We start from the raw sequence: 20,830 nt of genomic DNA, 5'->3' as shown, positions 1-20,830 counted from the left end.
GCTTCAATGCCATGTTGTAGAACTCATCGTACCTCAAGGGCTCAAAGAGAACAAGAGCTAGCTGGATTTCTTCTCTGAGACCACCCCTGAACTGTTATATCATGCTCTTCTCGTCAGGGACGTCCTGCTTAGCAAAGTGGGCGAGCTTCTGAAACAACTTGTTGTAGTCATAGACAGACAAAGAGCCTTGCTTCAGGTTGCGGAATTCCTCACGCTTGCTTTCAACCACGCTCCAAGGAATATGATGAGCTTTGAAGTCTTGACGGAATTCATCCCAGGTAATCACACGACCTCCTCTGCAATCTTTGTACTGCTGGAACCATTCTGCAGCTTGGTCTTTGAGTTGGAAGGAAGCGAACATGACAAAGTCCTCAGGCCTGACGTTACTGCACTCGAAATGCTTGCATAAGTCCACGAGCCAATCGTCAGCATCAGTTGCCTCAACACAATTGCTGAAAGTCTTTGGCCCGTTAGCAAGGAACTGGTTGAGTGTAGCAAAGTGATTCTGATTGTTGCCTTGGTTTCCTTGGTTCGCTTGGTTGCGCTCTTGAAGAATTTGCATGATCAACTGCGTGTTTGCATTGGTAGTGGCCATCACAGCTTGCCATGCCTCCGGAGGAGGGGGAGGTGGTGGCGGATCCTGATTCTGATTCTGATTGCTGCTCTTTGCGGGAGCCATCCTGAAGAGGGTGACATCCGTTAGCACATTGACAGGTAAAATTGAAGCTGAATCAAGCGGGTTGAAATTGCAACATATAGTCTTCACATCCGAACATAAGAATGAATGCATTCCACTTGAAATGGTCACATATCCATAAATTGAGAAGCCACTTAGAATTTAGGTAGAGGAATAAATCCACAAGGTACGGATCAAGAACGAATACTCGGTAAGAAATCCCAAACTCAAACCAAATATCCATGGAAGAAGAGCTAGAGCTACAAGAATTCCCACCTATGAAACTCCCGAACCTTTCTGGTTATGCTATCAGGTGTTGAGGATATAGGGGAAGCATAATATCTCACCCAAATCTAGCAAATCCTACATCCAGCTGTAGCCATCCTTCAACACATAACTGAGAAAAAACTTCGGAAACCATCTACCTCAACCTTCGAAAACCATCCGTTATACAAGTTATGACAATACTCCCGAACTCCCGCCCCAGTACTGGGTGGCGTCGAGGTTATCTCACCAAGAACTGCATAAAAGAGATTTTGGATGTCGGCGTACTAAACTCAGGTATTCCAGAACTGCAACGATAAAATTGTGATGACAACACCTTGGAGCTCAACTCCCCGGGACACTTCCACAACCCCTAAATGACAGGAGGCACCAAGAACAATGTTCTCGTCACAAAACCATCGGAACGATTATAAGATACCCGCGTGAACCTAAATTTTTTTTAGTAAAATTTGAGAAGAGAAGAGTCAAAACTCTACGTCAGGATGCCTTACCAGAGCGATGAAGGGACTGGGGAGTAAAAATAATTCCTAAACTCTCTGATATATAATTCCTAAATGACTCAAAACATTTTTTTCTAGACTCAACAACGGCTGCTAAAAACGATCAATCAGTGGGGGCTCCTAAGGTCGGGGAAGGCTCTAATTACCAACTTGTAACGCCCTCGATGCGGCTATATCTCCTACGTGTCGAAGCACGACTTAGAGGCATAAACACATTGAAAGCAATGTCGCAAGTAAGGCAATCTTCACAACATCCCATGTAATATAGATAATAAAAGGGAAAGGTACATAGTTGGCTTACACTCGCCACGTCAATCAAAGTACATAAATAGCATTACATCATTCAATCACTCATCGTCCGACTACGGTGCCAAAATAAAAGATCAACCCAACATGCGACACGGTCCCGATCGCCCCAACTGGGCACCACTACTGATCATCAGGGAAAGACACATAGTAACGACGTGAGTCCTCTTCGAACTCCCACTTGAGCTCATGCGCGTCATCTGGAACGGAGTCATCTGGCCCTGCATCTGGTTTGGAAGTAATCTGTGAGCCACAGGGGCTCAGCAATCTCGCACCCTTGCGATCAAGACTATTTAAGCTTATAGGTAAGGCAAGGTAAAATATGTGGAGCTGCAGCAAGCGACTAGCAAGATATGGTGGCTAACCTATTCGCAAATGAGAGCGAGAAGAGAAGGCAATGCACGATCGAATAACTAGAGAACAACCTGCGGCAAGCATTACTCCAACACCGTGTTCACTTCCCGGACTCCGCCGAGAAGAGACCATCACGGTAACTCACACAGTTGATTCATTTTAATTAAGTTAAGGTTCAAGTTATCTACAATCGGACATTAACAAATTCCCATCTTCCCATAACCACGGGCACGGCTTTCGAAAGTTCAAATCCCTACAGGGGGTCCCAACTTAGCCCATGACAAGCTCTCACGGTCAATGAAGGATATTCCTTCTAGCGGGAAGACCCGATCAGACTCGGAATCCCAGTTACGAGACATTTCGACAAGTTAAAACAAATCCAGCAACACCGCCCGAATGTGCCGACAAATCCCGATAGGAGCTGCACATATCTCGTTCTTAGGGCACACTCGGATAAGCAATCCGTACAACTAAAACCAGACCTCGAGTTACCCCGAGGTGGCGCTGCAAGGGGCTCTAGGTTGGACCAACACTCAGAGGAGCACTGGCCCGGGGGGGTTTAAATAAGATGACCCTTGGGCTCCGGAAACCCAAGGGAAAAATAGGCTAGGTGGCAAATGGTAAAACCAAGGTTGGGCATTGCTAGAAAAGCTTTATTCAAGGCAAACTATCAAGGGGTTCCCATTATCACCCAACCGCGTAAGGAACACAAAATCCGGGAACATAACACCGATATGATGGAAACTAGGGCAGCAAGAGTGGAACAAAACACTAGGTGAGAGGCCGAGCCTTCCACCCTTTACCAAGTATATAGATGCATTAAGATAACAACATAATATAATGATATCCCAACAAGTAAATAATGTTCCAAAAAGGAACAGTCTCCAATCTTCACCTGCAACTAGCAACGTTATAAGAGGGGCTGAGCAAAGCGGGAACATAGCCAATCAATGGTTTGCTAGGACATGGTGGGTTAGAGGTTTGACATGGCAATTTGGGAGGCATGATAAGCAAGTGGTAGTCATCGTAGCATAGGCATAGCAAAAGAGCGAGCATCTAGCAAAGCAAAGATAGAAGTGATTTCGAGTGTATGACCATCTTGCCTGCAAAGTTGTCAGAGTTGACTGGATCCTCGAAAGCAAACTCGACGGGCTCCTCATTAGCGAACTCGTCTCCCGGATCTACCCAAGCAAGACAAACAAGCAACAAGAACACAATCAACCATGTGCAAAGCTCAAACAAACATGATGCATGGGATGGAGCTACTCAAAGAGCTAAACAAAAGTCCCTTAGTGACCTTGAGCCAAAAGGGATCAGAAAATACAATTGCAAGCATGTGAACATGGCAAAAACATAAATAGATCACAGACTTAGAGAAAAACTGGAGCATGCAAATCAGATATCAAGTAGGCATGTTCACGAGCTCGATGCACTCACTACAGAGCAAGGCATGACAATCTAAGCATACACCCATCAAGAATACACATTATACAAGCTAGACATGGCAAGAACAATAACATAGCATGCACGGATCAACTACACCATCCTCGGCAAAATCGCTAACAAGTAGACAATCTGCCCAGATTCACGAAATAGCAAAAGTAGAGCTCGATTGACTGAAGCTAGGGTGCTCCATAATGGCAAACAAATACATGGATGGATAGAGCACTACAAGATTAACAAATCATCCTTACTGATCATCCTCAAAAGAGGCACGGATCACTAGGAAACAACATGAACATATGGCATATTGATAAGAACAGCTCAAGGACTTAGTGGAATTGCTAAGTCCCTGAAATCAGCATTAATGAATGCACCACTTTGCAAGCTTGTGCTAGTCACCACACACATCACAAAAATACATGGATAGCACCTTTGGATAGATGACACAGCATATGACAAAACACATGTAGAGCTCATGGGCATAGCATGGACACAATAATCATGGCAAAAATGACAATGCTATTTGGAGCAGCAGATCTGACAATTATCTCAAATAGCACTCTTCCAACAGCATTTCGGGCATCAAGATGAACTCAAATGAAAATGATGCAATGATGTGCTCTTTGAGACGAACATTTTGATATGCTATATGCCCAAAACGGATCTACGGATGCAAAGTTACGGCACGATGAACATAGAAAAATAATTAGGGTTAGGGACGAAAAAGTCAACCCCGAGATTTCGGATCTCAGATCCAGATCAGGATCTCGCCGGAGTTACTGTAGCTGGCGCACGGATCGAGGATCAACGTCGCCGGAGAGGACTCCGGTGGCCGGGGAAGCTCGCCGGGGTTCGGGGACGGCGAGACATGGCGGCGCGGGGCATGGTGGCGTCGGGGCGGCGAGGTGACCGCGAGCGGCGGCGGCGCGACGGTCGTTGGCGGCGCCGGAGATCAAGGCGACGGGGCGGCGCTGGAGGCGTGGTCGGCGCGGTGGCGGCCGGGCTCATCGCCGGCGCGGGGGGAGAGGCGAGCGGCGCGGGGCGCGGTTGCAGGGAGGCAGCGGCGGCGCGCGGGCCGGGGAGGGCCCCGCGCGGGCCTGGCGGGCCGGCGGCGGAGGGTGTGGCGGCGCGACACGTGGCGCGAGCGGGTTGGCGCGGAGGCGGTGGCGGACACGTCCGGCGCCATCCGGACGTGTCCGGTGGCGGCGGAGATGATTTTTTTAGGGTTTGGGGAAGAAGGACCCATGGATTTCGGAGGAGGGGCTATTTATAGGCATAGAGGGAGCTAGGAGTGTCCAAATGAGGTGGGGTTTTCGGCCACGCGATCGTGATCGAACGCTCTAGATGATGCAGAGGGTTTTGGTGGGTTTTGGGCCAAATTGGAGGGGTGTTGGGCTGCAACACACACGAGGCCTTTTCGGTCCCTCGGTTAACCGTTGGAGCATCAAACGAAGTCCAAATGGTACGAAACTTGACAGGCGGTCTACCGGTGGTAAACCAAGGCCGCTTGGCAAGTCTCGGTCCAATACGGAAATGTTTAACCCCCACATACGAAAGGAAGGTAGAAATGACCACCGGAGGAGAACGGAGCGACGGAATGCAAAACGGACAACGGGGAAAATGCTCGGATGCATGAGACGAACACTTATGCAAATGCAATGCACATGATGACATGATATGAGATGCATGACAACAACAACACACGGAGACAAAAACCCGAACCCGAGAAAATAAAATAACTTAACACCGGAAACGGCAAGAGTTGGATTACATATTAGGTAAATCATATCCGGGGTGTTACAAATACTTCCTCCCTGTAACCCCTTTGTGCTATCTATGCAATTCTTCTAAGAGGTGCCATGCATACTGTAATTTGGTGTGTGCATTAATATAATGTGGCCTACTACTCAAAATATGATAGCTCCAGAAGTGATGATACTTCACAGATGACAGCTTCAACATATAGTAAAGAAGAACAAGTCGACCTGACCTGACAGATTCAAAATATACTAAGGGAGAATAACTCGACCCGACCAGTCGACCACAAGAGAAGAGGATCATCTTAAAGAAGAGCGGAAAAGCAAGCAGATTGAAGATATTACAGGTCTTTCTATACAATGTCGGTTGGCCACCCATGATGAACCAGAGCGCACAGAGAAATACTATTCCTTCCAGTCTCTCCATATGTGGCTCACATGCATTTCGAAACTAAAGTAGGAACATTTAGCTGACCAATTAAACATCTCTCAGTTTTACTAATATTAGCATAATATCAGATTTGAATTTGTACAACTAAGCTTGTTTAGCTCGATGGGTGGAGCAGTGCTATTACGACACGAACCACGTAGGCTGATCGTGGTCATCATAAAATGGGGAAACCGTAAGCATGATGAGTATAGTGTTGACCGTGGTAGTGGGATGGCAGATCTGAAGCTGCAAACCGCGCAAAGGGTAGTTAGCAACCGATATTTGCTTTGAAATAACAACTAAGATTTGGTATGAACAAGAAAGTACAGTCAACAAGTGACAAATAAATGCAATTCTGATGTCTCTCTATATGTCGCAACATGCATTTGGAAACTCAAGTGGGACCTTTAGCTAACCAATTAAGTGTGTCTGTTAACTAATATCATTGTCATATCACAATCATATTTGAACAACTAAGCATTGGAATTTTGAGTGTTGTGTTGTTTAGCTTGATGGGTGGAGTAATGCTAGTATGACAGAAAGCACCTACGCAGATCATAGTAGAGTAGATAAAAGGGGAAACCCTAAGCATCAAGAGTAAAATCAGGAAAGTGGAACTAGCTGGACCAGTGGGTGGCGCACATACTTTTCGAAACGAATATAGGAACATTAGGTGCCCAATTAAACTTTCTCTGTTTTAGTAATATGAGCATTATATCAGATTCTTATTTCAACACGTAAGCTTTGGAATTATGAGTGGCATGTTGTTTTGCATGATGTGTTGAGGTCTTGAGGAGCAGTGCCAGCAGGACACGAAGCAGGGAAGCACCTACGATGATGGTAGTGAATATAAAGGGGGGAAACCATAAGCTTTACGAGTATAGTGACCGTGACATGGCGGGTCTGACGGTGCAAACCGGACAAAGCTACTTCGCAACCAATGTTTGCATTCAACTAGCCACTACGATTTGGTACGGACAAGAAAAGTACAGTAAACAATTTAAGATCTATTTTCTGGGTGAGATCAATAACTTAAGCACAGATGGAAGAGTACCTCCTCTCTTGCGACGCCGTGTAGGCCCCTGCTGATACGTTGAGGGTGGTGCGGGTGCGATGGCTGTCGGCGGCAGGGAAGAAGACTTTAGATGGCAGACAGCCGGGTTGGGGGATAAATCCTGTTGATGTGGATGAGGCGGTTGTAGGAGCGGCAACGGCAAAGTGGACGACAGCGCCAATGAAGCGAGACGACGCGATGAAAGGATCCTGGTCTGGCGCCGTGGATGAGGGACGTCCATCTCTTGGAGTGGACGACGGGGTAGGGGTAGCGGCTTCGGCAAGGTGGAGGATGGGGTGGCGGACGGAGGAGGCTGGCCGCAGTGGGGAGGTTGTCGTGGTGCCGACGGTGTATGAATGGGGAAATGGAGGGGGAGGGGGATCTCAAACTTTGGGACGCGCTTGTCTGAAATGTGGGAAAGTTACGAACTTATGCCCCGTTTAAAATTTTGGACATCACGTTGGTTGGGGATAGGACGGTAATCTCGCATCTCCCAAATATTTGCTGGTAACGATTTCGGGCGAGGAGAGGGTGTTTTGCCACCCACGGTTGGCGCCCACGGTGTATGAACGGGGCTGACAGGTAGGGCGGTTGTGTCACGTCTGAGGGAAGTTACACATCTGCCCCTATTTAAAATACTAGCCTACATTGATTTCGGACGAGGAGAGTTTGTTTTGCCGCCCACCATGGATGAATGGGGAAATGGACGGAGATACACATGTCTTTTGGACGAGCTTGAATCAAATGTGTTTTGCCGCCCACGTTTGGCGCCCACCGTGTCTGAATGTGCTCAGAGGCCATCGTGTCACGTCTGATTGAAGTTACTAGTCTACCACTATCGACGGCACTGTAAATCTGATCGATAAGGATGTCAAGTGTCAGGGGTAGACAATAATTTACATCTCGCAAACACTTGCTTCGGGCAGCCAACAAATGATAGTGGGTGTTTAGCCGCTTCATTCAAAACTTGGGAGAATTAGCATTCACGTTTGCCCTGGGCCCTGGCAACTAAATCCAAATCCAATTTTTATTTGATTACGAATATCCACAGATAATTCTACATTTTCTTATTTATTTCTTCAAAACCACAACAAAGATTTATTCCACCTTTATATATGATTATGATTTAGAAATTCCATGATCTTCGAATTCAGTAGGTTGGATACACTTTGAGTCAAACAATTATTTCATCATATACAATATGCTCACACGAAAAACAGTTCACCTTATGTCAATCATACAAGTACTGAGGATTACCTCGCCTAAAAAATTCGGATCATTACAACACATGGACAACATATGGGGTCTTACAACATAATCCATTCAGAGACATGACACAACATGCAAGTACAATAATCTAATGATAATTTCAACTGCTATATAAAGAAGAACTGGGATTACCCTGGGCTTCAGACAGCAGAAGCAACAGGACCTCCTCCGTCTTCAAATGCAACATTCTTACTTCCTCCAATTCTTGGGTTGCTTGCATAATGTGTGCAGCTAATTGCATAATTTCCAGCTTCAAGATCGAGATTACCTCATTCATGGCAGCCACACCATCTCTTTCTGCCTCTAGTAGAGCCTCAAGAACTATAATATATGTGCTCAGACTGCTCTCCGGCGGTGTTGCCTCTAAACTGCTACCATCTGGTAACATGGATGGCGCACTGCTTCCACAAATAGATTCTGGGGTTGTACATTGTGTCCTAGTGTGAACGGCATCCTGAAAGGTTTCTGCTGGACATAAGTAAGAGATAGTTATCGCATGATCCAGGCAGTAAGCTTACATGGTAAACGACATACGAATTATTGCCGAGCATGGCAAGCTATATTTAAATGGTTCAAAGCAGCATCAGCCAAAAAGAAATTAAATTGGTAAGATGAAACTAGGGATGCAAGTGGCAAATAAACGACATCTGCCAGTCCCATCTAGTTAGTTTTTGCTAGCTCCCTGGTTCATTTTCCTTAAAAAAACAAAAACTCTTTTGAACTATCATACCACTAGTGGACTTTAATCGGGATTAAACGGGACCCAGTTGACATCCCTAGTTGAAAGGGAGTGTACCACCGCTATATTTAAGTTGCCAAGGCATCTAAGCAGTTGAAATAATCTGAGAAAGCACTTAACAGTGTGGCCTCATATAAACTACGAAGACAGTCTTGTGATGAAGTTCAGAGGAAAAGTTGAGGACTAAAATGAATTGGGCATGCATTTCTTTACGATAGTACAGCAGGCACTGCTGACATATTGGCCAACTCAGGTATAGCGTAACAAGTAACAAACAAGCATTCGAATCAAGCAATACAGCAAAGTAGACTACTTAACTATTTGTTATTCTGTAGGATTACAGGTTGAGGGCACAAGCCAAGAAAGCAGCCCACACACATTACATTTCACATGTACTAAAACACAATGGCTTACCATATGTTGTTGTGAAGCCTCGTTGCTGTTGCAATGTTCTTTGAAGATATCGTCAGCATCCCGTGGTTGCAAATCTACTTGTTGTAGTTTATTCTACAATCTCTCTTTAGGTAAAATTAATTTTAATCGCATGCACTGGTTCGAATTGATCATCAATGGTTCATCTAAACTAATGAAAGAAGGGTGTGTGTGGATACACGACAATATATCTGCTTCCCTCTATTTTTATGCTTGTTCGAGGTCCAGCCCCAAAAGAACAAATATTTTGCTTGATGGGGTTGGCAGCTCCATAATTAATAGAAGCATCAAATTAGTCATGCAACTTGGGAAGATCAAGAACACACAAAAAAGTAATGAACAGAGGCTTGTAGCAGTGATGTAATAGCTAGCATCAGAAAATGTAGGGTAAAACGAACAAAAACCAGCAGAACCACATGCTAGTTTGCTGATGTGTAATTAAGCATAGAGAACATGAAGCAATCTGATGGAAGCAACAGGTGGCATCAGAGCAACACCATTATCATAAATATAGCATGCAAGAAGTAAAATAGTAGGCAGTGATATCTAGGAAGTACAGTAATACTTAGGACAAAACTAAAGCACATTAACTATATGTGCACTGGTTTGTAATTTAGCACATGTAACATGTTCACTGCCAGAAGTATGGCCCTATAGGTGCAAGCAGAATAACGCGTCTCATGAAAAACTGAATGATGCCCTGAAGAAATTCAAAGGTGCGGTGCTTATGCTAAGAAAGTGAACGTAGGCGCCGGCCGTTGGATAATAGTACCTGATTCTCGATGGCGTATGGGTATCGTTGGCATACTTGATAGCTAAGGATCATCAATGGTGCTCGTGTTGCGGTTGAGTTTGGGCCGGTTGTCGCCGTCGCTGAAGCGGCTTCGGTGCTACGGTTGTGGCGCCTGTCGACATACAAGAAAGCTCATCTATGGTAAGTGAACATTTGTAAGATAAAGAGAAAACCCGAAGGAGTACAGATCGAAATAACCTGATGAGGCTGCAGCATCCGTAAAGCAGGGCCGGTGGAGTTGAATATGGCGTCCATGGAGTAGGTCCGGTGCAGTGGACGAAGGCTTCGGCGGGCGCGTTGTATAGTGCTTTCAGTGAGGCAGATCTGTTGCGGCGGACGAGGGCTTGTATGAAGGGTCGGCGAAGGGACGGACGAGGGAGTCAGTGAAGAGCCTACACTGTGGTGGACGAGGGCGCCGGTTAAGCAGATCCGGTGCGGTGGACCATAATAGCGGTCAAGGAGATCTGGAGCGGTGTACAAGCCAGTCGTTGAAGCGGCTCCGGTGAAGTGGTGAGTTGGCAGTTGGGGGTTCCAAGGTGCGGAAGGTAGATCTGTCGGGGTGTGAGGTCCACCGCTGCAGTAGAGAGAGAGAGACAGTGTGCGTGTTTGATATGTCTAGAGACTGAGGCAATGATAACGGATTCTTTGTGTCTATGTGTGTGGAGGATAGAGAGAGACATGTACATGGGGCTTTGTGTTGTGTAACGTGGACACACATATACATAATTAGAGAGTGAGTGTGCGAGATACACATGCGGACATGGGGAGAGATGAGGATCCAGATTAATGGGTGTTTGTGCGTGTCTGTGTGTTTGTGTGCGCGTTTGTGTGTGAAAGGGAGTGTGTGTATGTGGAGTAGAGAGACCACTAATGATGTAAACCTAGTATAAGGGAAGGGGGAATGGTATGACATGTGTAGTAGCGGGATAGCATGGGTGCGGGCGGGGGGAGCAGACTATTTGGAAGAGATATCGATTGTGTGTGGGAGAGGGGTGTGAGAGCGAGAGAGAGAGAGAGAGACTAGCGACAGAGAGAGAGAGAGAGGAAGAGAGTGGGCGACAGAGGGGGCGTTTGTGTCCATAAATGGCGTATATATAGGGAGACAATGTTGATGTTGTTTGAAATTGGCATATGTACGGAGACGCAAGGAAGCGAGTCATCGTGTGTGTGATAGGGACTTCATGAGAGATCTACAATAGATGGTGTAGAGAACAATGTGTGAGATCGAGAACAATGATACATTAGGGAGCTATGGTAAGAGTCACGACATATATGTATACAGGGAGGAGCTGGGGCGGGTCCGCGTGTGGGAGAGATAGAAAGAGGAGATTGGTGCATTAGGAGACAAAGTGTGCTAATTTTTGCAGTGGGGGTGGTGTGTGAGGTGAGTGTGCGAGAACCACATAACTAGGGAGATAGACATTTGGGGACGACGTTTTGTGTGTATGGGAAAGATACACTCTACATAGTGTGTGTGCTTGGGAAAGAGAGATGCCGGGAGACCTAGCTAGAGAGTGGGGGAAGAGATGTGTGCATGCCCAAGAGATAAAGTGATAGAGACTATATTGGGGTCCGGACTTTAGAAGAGAGAGGGGTGTTAATGTGCTCATGTGTTGGTGTTTGGGGGAGAGAATGACTTCTCTCTTTGTGTGTGTGTGGGGGGGGGGGGTGGGCGACGAGGGGGGGGTTGCTTTGGATAAAGAGTGAGGTGTCTATATTTGAGGGACTTTAGCGTAATTGAGATATACATGGTCAATAGTGTGTGCACTCAAGGTTGATCAATTTGTTTCACAGTTTGGACTATGAGATAACGATACTTTTGAACATGCGTGATATACTTTGATGTACCAGAATTACAAACCTAAGATTGGAATTTTGGAATTCAACTCCATCATTAGCTTTTGTAATTCATTTAAATGGAGGTACATTTTTAAGCCCGGATTTCATGATTTAAAATTCATATATCAAACCTAGAGATATACACATACATGCATGTTCAAACTTTATAATCATCCACTTTATTCATACACATACACATTTTTGCTTTTGTCATCATATTTAGGATAAACACATTTGGAATTTCATTTGAATTGGACCATATGATGGTATTTGCTTGTAGTAGCTCAATGATCCATATTTGAACTGAATGGACAATCTAAGTTTCGAGTTGGAGACATTAATTTTCAAAACTTGCACTTTTTGCGTGCAAAACAAACAAATTCTCGGCCATGATATCATAGTCGGCCGTACAAGAGCAGAATATAATTTCAGGCGCCAAAAGCTTTCAAACTTCCCGCTCATATCGAGATATCTCGCGCTCGAAAGTTTAGCCCTGTGATATTCCTGTTTTACCCCTGCCACATGAACGGAAAATGGCTGCTTTGGTAACCCCATTGTTTTCCCCTATTTGCCCCCGACATTCTTCCCCAGAGCCCCTCCCCGACCCCCCAACCACGGCAAGCCACCGAATCTAGTCCATCTCTCTCTCTCTCTCTCGCAAACACGCTCAACAAGGGTTTCCCCGTGAATAACTTACCATCTATTCATCAACAGTCGTGGCAGTACGGCGAACACGAGAAGTGAAAAAGGATAAATCTACACGTACTTAGACCACTTAGTATGACTACTAGGACTAGAGCAAGCCAAAAAGCGCGCCGCCGTCACCTCCTCCTTATCGGCGACGGGAAAACCTTTGTTTTACACAGTCGAGAAGTCACTGTGCTAAGGCCTCACATGCTGAGGCGTTGAATAGAATGTAGATGCTAGTTTACGGAAACAAGTATCGATAATACGTTTGTATCGCCATACTTATATTTCTTCTCTTATGAAAAACCAAGTTGGTGATGATGGTACGCGTGCCATCTTGCAATATAGACCGTCCGATCTATATCTGATTGATGGAAATTAAACTAAAAGATACTCGCACCCCTCTCCACATTTGCAGACAAGGCCTTCCCTCGTTAATCCTTATCTCCAACAACCTCATTGTTGAGCAATTAAGAAAGGAAGCCTCTGGAACAAACTGGCCTGGTGGCCGCTGCCGGCGTCATCAATCCCCATGCCTCCGCTCAATCCGACCACCAATCACCATCACACCCAACTCCTCTTCACATTATCTCCTATTTCTCGAGATATCATTAGTTTTTACACATGGTATTACTCCCACATGGGTCAATCACAACGAGTGTTTTTATAAAAAATGCATCTTGATGTTTCGTGCAATGCATGGATCTTGGTAGCACTCTTACGGAAGACTAAGTTGGTGATGATGGTGTGTCTGCCATCCGTCATTTGTGACCATTAGATCTACATCTAACGACTGTGAGGTAAGTTGTTGCCTTTTCTCACAAACATCCCACTTGTCTACCAATTTGCATAAAAACCCATAATTAGTATCTTAAAACCAACCACATCCCTCCCTGACCTCACCAAAATAGCCCAAGGAATATAGTCTAATTGAAACATAATATATCTCTAGTGATATATGTATATCAAAATTAGAGTGTTTTGTATCAAGTTTGTGAATAAGTATTATTCTAATTATGATTCGTTGCAACGCACATGAGCATTGCTAGTATTTCCAACCATGCAATGTTTTCCCTAGTATTCCATAGTTTTGAGTTTTCCATTAAGATATTAGTCACTCCTGGTTGATATTTACTTTCAATCATGTACACATATGCACTATGTAACTAGCCTTGCTTATTGGGTTCCAAAGCTTAACTTCCACTCCTACTTACAATATGTAGAGTATTTAACAAAAAACTACCACTTTCAACTAGCCCTAGGAAGAATCTATTGTACAAAAAATAGCAAAAACGTACCCAAAATTTCTTAATCCACGCCAAAAACTACTACCTACTGATTACGTTAGTTTAAACCCATTTATGATAGGGTTGGCCCACACGTCCCTACCGACGAGGCAGCTTAAACCAACACATTTTGTTTGACCGTTGACATGAGGGACCCACATCTGACCTTCTATCCTGTTATTCCCCCTCAAATCATTATTTTTCCTGAACATTACTTCAAATAGTACTGATGCGTGTTCGTCGGTGGCGCTGGTGATTAGCGAGTTGGCCGCCGCTCCGCCGGACGGGCCGGACGCCACGCTGGCCTCCGCACGGGTTGGCAGGCTGGACCGAGCGTGACTCACAAGCTAGCAAGCCGCCGCGATGGCCTTCGCTCGAGCCAGATGGCTGGCCTAGCGTGGCGCGTGCGAGCAAGCCGCCGCGCCGCCGTGCCAATATAGCTAGCAAACCTTGCAGACAAGCAGATGGACGGAGCTATCTTGGCTAGCTAGCGGCTAAGAGCGCCGGACGGAGCTGACATCCGGGCTGCCGCAAGATGGGCTCTGCACCGCTGACGGTTTTGACCTCGCCTTCTGCCGGCGGCGGTAGCTGCGTCCCGTGGCCGAGGATGACTAGGTCGATGGGCCGGAGGTAGGAGGTCACTCGGGGATGTTTGTGCAGACTGACATGTAGGTCCCACAAGTCATAACGCCCGGTCGAATAGAAGGCGTTGACTTAATGGGCGACATGGGCCCTGTTTGGATAAGTCAGAGGTTAGATTCTAACCCTGAACTAACTCTAACCAAAGTGGTGTTTGGATGGCAGGGTTAGATTGACAATAAATGCATCCAAACAGGGCCATGGGTTGAAACGTGCCTATAACGACACTTTGTAGAGTAGTCGTTTCTTGGTAGGGCTGGTTGGTAAGAGCATGTACAATGGTTGATAAGGTAGTCTTATCTTAAGTCTGCCACGTATGCAAGTGGTAGTAGTTTCTTGGCATTATTAGTGGCTTCTTGCATTATTAGGGGTTTCTTGTAAGGCTACTCATAGTGGGGAGTATCATATGCTAGTAACATGCATATGATACTAGGGTATGATACTACCTCCATAGTGCAGAGTATCATAGATGATCATATTTATTGGCATGCATGACACAAAGTAGCATAGCATTTAACATGATACGGTATCTACCTATGTTACTCTAACACACTCTCTCTTCTTTAATTATGTGCCACATAAGCATGTTTGGTAGTCCCAAGTGCATGCTACCACTTATGTTACCCCCGCTATGGCCAGCCTAAGGAACAATGTACTACTAGCAACAAAAGGCGATTCTATGTTGCGTTGTACTCCAACGAGTACTACTATTGGTTGCGGGAGTGTATACCTCGTTTTGTTGGTTCGATCCCGGCCGAACGCGTGGCGGTCTTTTTTTAATAGTAACTTCGCTGTGAGCCAATATTTTACACGGGTAGTTTGAGTTTTGAAGTCAAACGGACGTGCGGCATCACAATCTGGGTGCACTGGATAGCCTAGCCACGTGAACAGGTTTTCCTTCCCAGCATCTCGTGGCTCGCGTGCTCGCCCTAGCCGCACCTCGCTTGCAGCTTCCTCATCAACTAGTAGCATATTTAAACTAGCGCCTCCCAATTAAGCCCGAGGAGCTGGAAAAGCCTGGCGGGGCATTGGGAACTATGCAATATGGCTCTGTACGTAAAGTGCTCTACTACTACTCTGTAGATTGTGGTGTTGCACGCATGGACTTCTGAAATGCCCTCGATGCGGCTATATCTCCCACATGTCGAAGCACGACTTAGAGGCATAACCGCATTGAAAGCCATATCGCAAGTGAGGTAATCTTCACAACAACCCATGTAATACATAAAAGGGAAAGAGATACATAGTTGGCTTACAATCGCCACTTTACACAATTACATGAATAAAGTATTACATCACCCAGATACAATCAAGGTCCGGCTACGGAACCAAAATAAAAGAAGACTACCCCAAATGCTACACAGATCCCCGATCGTCCCAACTGGGCTCCACTACTGATCAACTGGAAACGGAACAACATAACGAACAAGGTCTTCATCGAGCTCCTCCTTGAGCTTGGTTGCGTCACCTGCTCGGTATCAACGGCACCTGCAAACTGGGTTTTGGAAGTATCTGCGAGTCACGGGGACTCAGCAATCTCACACCCTTGCGATCAAGACTATTAAGCTTATAGATAGGGTAAAAGGTAAGAGGTGGAGCTGCAGCAAGCGACTAGCATATCTGGTGGCTAACATATACGCAAAAGAGAGCGAGAAGAGAAGGCAAAAGCACGGTCGAGAAACTATGATCAAGAAGTGATCCTAGAACAACCTACGTCAAGCATAACTCCAACATCATGTTCACTTCCAGGACCCCGCCGAGAAGAGACCATCACAGCTACACACACAGTTGATGTATTTTGATTAAGATCAACTTTAGGTTTTCTACAACCAGACATTAACAAATTCCGATCTGCCCATAACTGTGGGCACGGCTTTTGAAAGTTCAAATCCCTGCAGGGGTGTCCCAACTTAGCCCATCACAAGCTCTCACGGTCAACGAAGGATATTCCTTCTCCCAAGACAATCCGATCAGACTCGGCATCCCAGTTACAAGACATCCTCGACAATGGTAAAACAAGTCCAGCAACACCGCCCGAATGTGCCGACAAATCCCGATAGGAGCTGCACATATCTCGTTCTCAGGGCACACTCAGATGAGCGCTCCATACAACTAAAACCAAACCTCGAGTTTCCCCGAGAGGGCGCTGCACAGGGCTCTAGTTTGGACCAACACTCAGAGGAGCACTGGCCCGGGGGGGTTTAAATAAAGATGACCCTTGAGTCTACAGAACCCAAGGGAAAGAAAAGGCTAGGTGGCGAATGGTAAAACCAATGTTGGGCATTGCTAGAGGAGTTTTATTCAAGGCAAACTATCAAGGGGTTCCCATTATAACCCAACCGTGTAAGGAACGCAAAATCCGGGAACATAACACCGATATGACGGAAACTAGGGCGGCAAGAGTGGAACAAAACACTAGGCACAAGGCCGAGCCTTCCACCCTTTACCAAGTATATAGATGCATTAATTAAGTAAGAGATATTGTGATATCCCAACAAAATATCCATGTTCCAACAAGGAAAAAACTCCAATCTTCACCTGCAACTAACAACGCTATAAGAGGGGCTGAGCAAAGCAGTAACATAGCCAAACAACGGTTTGCTAGGACAAGGTGGGTTAGAGGCTTGGTTTAACAATATGGGAGGCATGGTAAGCAAGTGGTAGGTATCGCAGTATAGGCATAGCAAAGGAGCGAGCAACTAGCAAGCAAAGATAGAAGGGATTTCGAGGGTATGGTCATCTTGCCTGAGATCCCGCAAGGAAGAAGAATGAGTCCATGAAGAAGACAACCGGACGTAGTCGAACGGATCCTCACGAACGCGACGTAATCGGAACTAACACGAAGAAGCAACACCGGAAAGAAGCAAACAACATAGTAAACAACCACCACATAATCATGACATGATGCACAATCAAGTATGATGCATCTCCGGTTTAAGTATGCATGGCATGGGAAAGTGCACAAGCAATCCTAAAAATTAAGTGGATGCATATTGATGAAACACCACATTCAAGTTATTTAGTTCTCTCTCGTTTATGTACCCAACAATATTAAATGTTGTTAAACATGGCAAGAGATGAAGCATAATGAAACTATCTATCTAGGCAAGTTTAAATGAGGCCGGAACAACAAAACAACAAGTCCGGAAACTCCTCATGTGCATATTTTAAAGTTTGGTCCTGTTCTGCCCTAAACCATAGTTTAGAGTTGTTAAACTTGCAAAGTGAAGCCACCATGTTAAACTAGGCATTTTTCTACCCCATTTACATATAAGGTTTGTTTAAAACCGAGCTACGGTTAAATTGTTATGAATTAAATCATTTTAGCAAGTTATTTAAGCAAATTTAAACAAACAGCATTTTAAGAATTTTAAATATGGATGAAATTGACATATTATGAAACTAGACAGAAATCTAAGCACATTTCATATATAACTTATTTTAATCTGATGCATCATTTGTGAGTTATTAAATGAATGAAGTGCAAGGGTTTTTCTGCAAATTGGCGTTCACAGGATAAAAGGAAAAACGTTCAGGCAGAAAAAATATAGAGCTGGGCCGAATCTGGCAGGCTAGCCCCACAACAGCTGGAGGTGGATCTCACCTTGCGGCCCAGCGAGGCCGGTCGGTGGGGATGGGCTGCGGATGTGGCTTGGGCCGGTTTGAGCTGCGCGTAGAGATGGACCGAGGCGAGGCGATGCGAGCTGGGCCTTGGCGCTGGCGGGTCAACGTGAGGCGGCTGAAGCGGTTCGTCTCTGCTCGAACGGAACAGAGGAGCGGCGGGCGAGGAACTCTGGGAAGGCGTGGTGGCTTGCGAGGCGGAGAAGGCGAGGTGGAGGCCGGATCTGGTGGGTCGGCGCTGAGGCCGGCCAGTCTTGAAGGAGAACGAGGTGCGGGAGGCAGCTCGAAGCAGAGGGACACGGCTCCAGACGCGGGATGGTGGAGGGACTAGGCGGGACGCACGCCGGCGAGAGAAGCGAAGGCAGCGGCGATGCAGGAGAGCGACGCCGGCGAACATGGCGCGCGAGGGAGGCAGGGGTTGCAGGCGCGGTTGAGGAAGGGGTGTCGGGAGGTAGCGGACCCGGCGAACTCGGTGGCGGTGCGACGAACTAAGGAGGCGACGGCCTCGGCTCCAGCGGACAGTGAGGACGACGCGGAGGCGACCCGAGGTCGCAGGTGACCAGGGCGACGCGGCTCACCTCCATGGACGGATGGCCATGGCTGCTCTCCTGTCTAGGACGAGAGAGAGAGATGAGAAGGAAGGGAAGGTAGGGGAGGCGAGGTGATGAGTGGGAGGAGCGCGATGCCTCGGGTGCCTGGCTGCCGATGTAGACAAACGGGACGACGTGGCTCAGCTGCTGGTGGAGCTCAACGGCAGAAGGAGCTCTGGTGGTGCTGCGGCTTGCGGCGGGCAGCGGCTTGCTGGGGATTTGGGCGCTCGCGAGACGGCGTGGTGATCTGGTAGGAGCTCGAGGTGGGGAGGCCAAGAGGGATTTTTAGATCAGGGGTGCGGCGTGGTTGGTTGGGCACGGAGAGCAAGGGGAAAAGTGGTGATGCCTGGTAGGTGGATCGGGAGGGGAGCTTGTGGTTGGCTGGATCAGGAAGGATCCCGATGTAGATGGTGGGAAAAGTGGCGGCGGCGGGTGAGGGGATGGATGGGACAAGTGCTCTAGGTTTTAGGGTTTGTCCAAAATAGCCTAGGAGTGGACTATATATATGGAAAAGAGGGAAGTTTAGGGGCTAATCCATCCCTCCAATTAAAATCGAGCGGTCGAGAAAAAAACACTAGGAAGTCCAAATAAGAAAACAGTGATGTTTTGTAGACGTTTGGGGACGATCCGAATCCAACGGTGACGACAACCCGATTCGGGTTCGGGGAAGTTTCGGACACACACGCGAAGGGGGTCTGAGAGAGGTTGACAAGACAAGCGGCCTAGGAGGGGCTAGTGGGCTGTGGAAAGAAGGCCTCGAGCTGAGAGGAGAGAAGAGAGAGAGGCCCAGCGACTGTTTTCGGAGACCGAAAACGTCCGACGATAGACCGGCTAAACTGCCGCTATAGTTTAACGGTTGGGCTATCAAACGGACTCCGAATGCGATGAAACTTGACAAGCGGTCTATCTACACTATAATAAGACCACACGCCAACTCTCATCCCATTCCGAGAACATTTTCCGGCCACCTACAAAATACTATTTCGGACATGTCGCGGGCGTGTGCAAGTGTATCTGGACTCAGAACGGACAATGGAAGGAACTGGGAGACCGGGACAGATGCAAGTTTTGAAAACATGATGATGCAATGCATATGATGGAATGACAAGATGCAACACGCAAGCGAATGACAAGGCAACATCGGCAAATAACTAGAAGACACCTGGCGCATCGGTCTCGGGGTGCTACAACACTCCACCACTATGAGAGGATCTCATCCCGAGATCTAGAATGGCACCGGAGGGACAACGGAAGAGAAAGAGAAGAGGTAAAACTAAGTTGCTTCTTTGACCAAAGAGTGAAACCAAAGAACCTTGAAAAGGTTAAGCCATGGAAAGAAATGATACAACGAAGATGAATGAATTTGAAAACACTCCGTTAGGAAAAGAGGAACAAGGAAGAGCAACTTCGGGCAGCACTCCGATTGAAAAGAAAAAGAATTGAATAATAACTAGATAAGATGAGAAGATACTTGACGAAATCACAATACACTGCCTCCGTAATTATTGAATGAATGGAACAAGGGGTAAGAAAGATCTCAGACAGCACTCCGTTGAAAAGAGATGAAAGACTTGATAAAATGAAAGAGCTTGAGAAAAGGGACACAACACTCCGGTTAAATGGATAAACCAAGAAAAGAACACGGTCCTGACAAAACAAGAAGATGGGGTGAAGAGTGCAACATCACAATGCCTCTAGAACAAAAGTAAGAATGGAATGGAATGAACGAAAGGGAACAAGATCTTGAGAGAGAACGCTTACAACAAATGCTAGAACGGAGTTGTTGGAAAACCAACAACGAAAAGAATAAGTTTGTAGTGGGCTTATGGAGAACATCTCAAAACTATGAGGTGAAATTCTTCCACTCACGGAAAACAATAGATTGTATTGATATGAACAAGGAGACGAGAAAGTATTTCATCGGGAGGATAAAGAAGAGCTTGGGTCCTTTATAAAGCATCATAAATAGCAACAATCCTTAGGAAAAGCTTTAGGTGAAGTATAACCCAAGATAATTCCAACGAAGAGGTTGATGGATTTAAAATATCTCATACTTGATAACTTGTGAATGACGAAGCACGAAGGGAAATTATCAAGAAAGACATAACACCAACTCAAAAGATATGCGTG

Source organism: Triticum urartu, chromosome 4A (assembly GCF_056163025.1).
Source record: "Triticum urartu cultivar PI428250 chromosome 4A, HENAU_Tu73, whole genome shotgun sequence".
Taxonomy (NCBI): Eukaryota; Viridiplantae; Streptophyta; class Magnoliopsida; order Poales; family Poaceae; genus Triticum; species Triticum urartu.
This window is presented reverse-complemented; position numbering follows the sequence as displayed.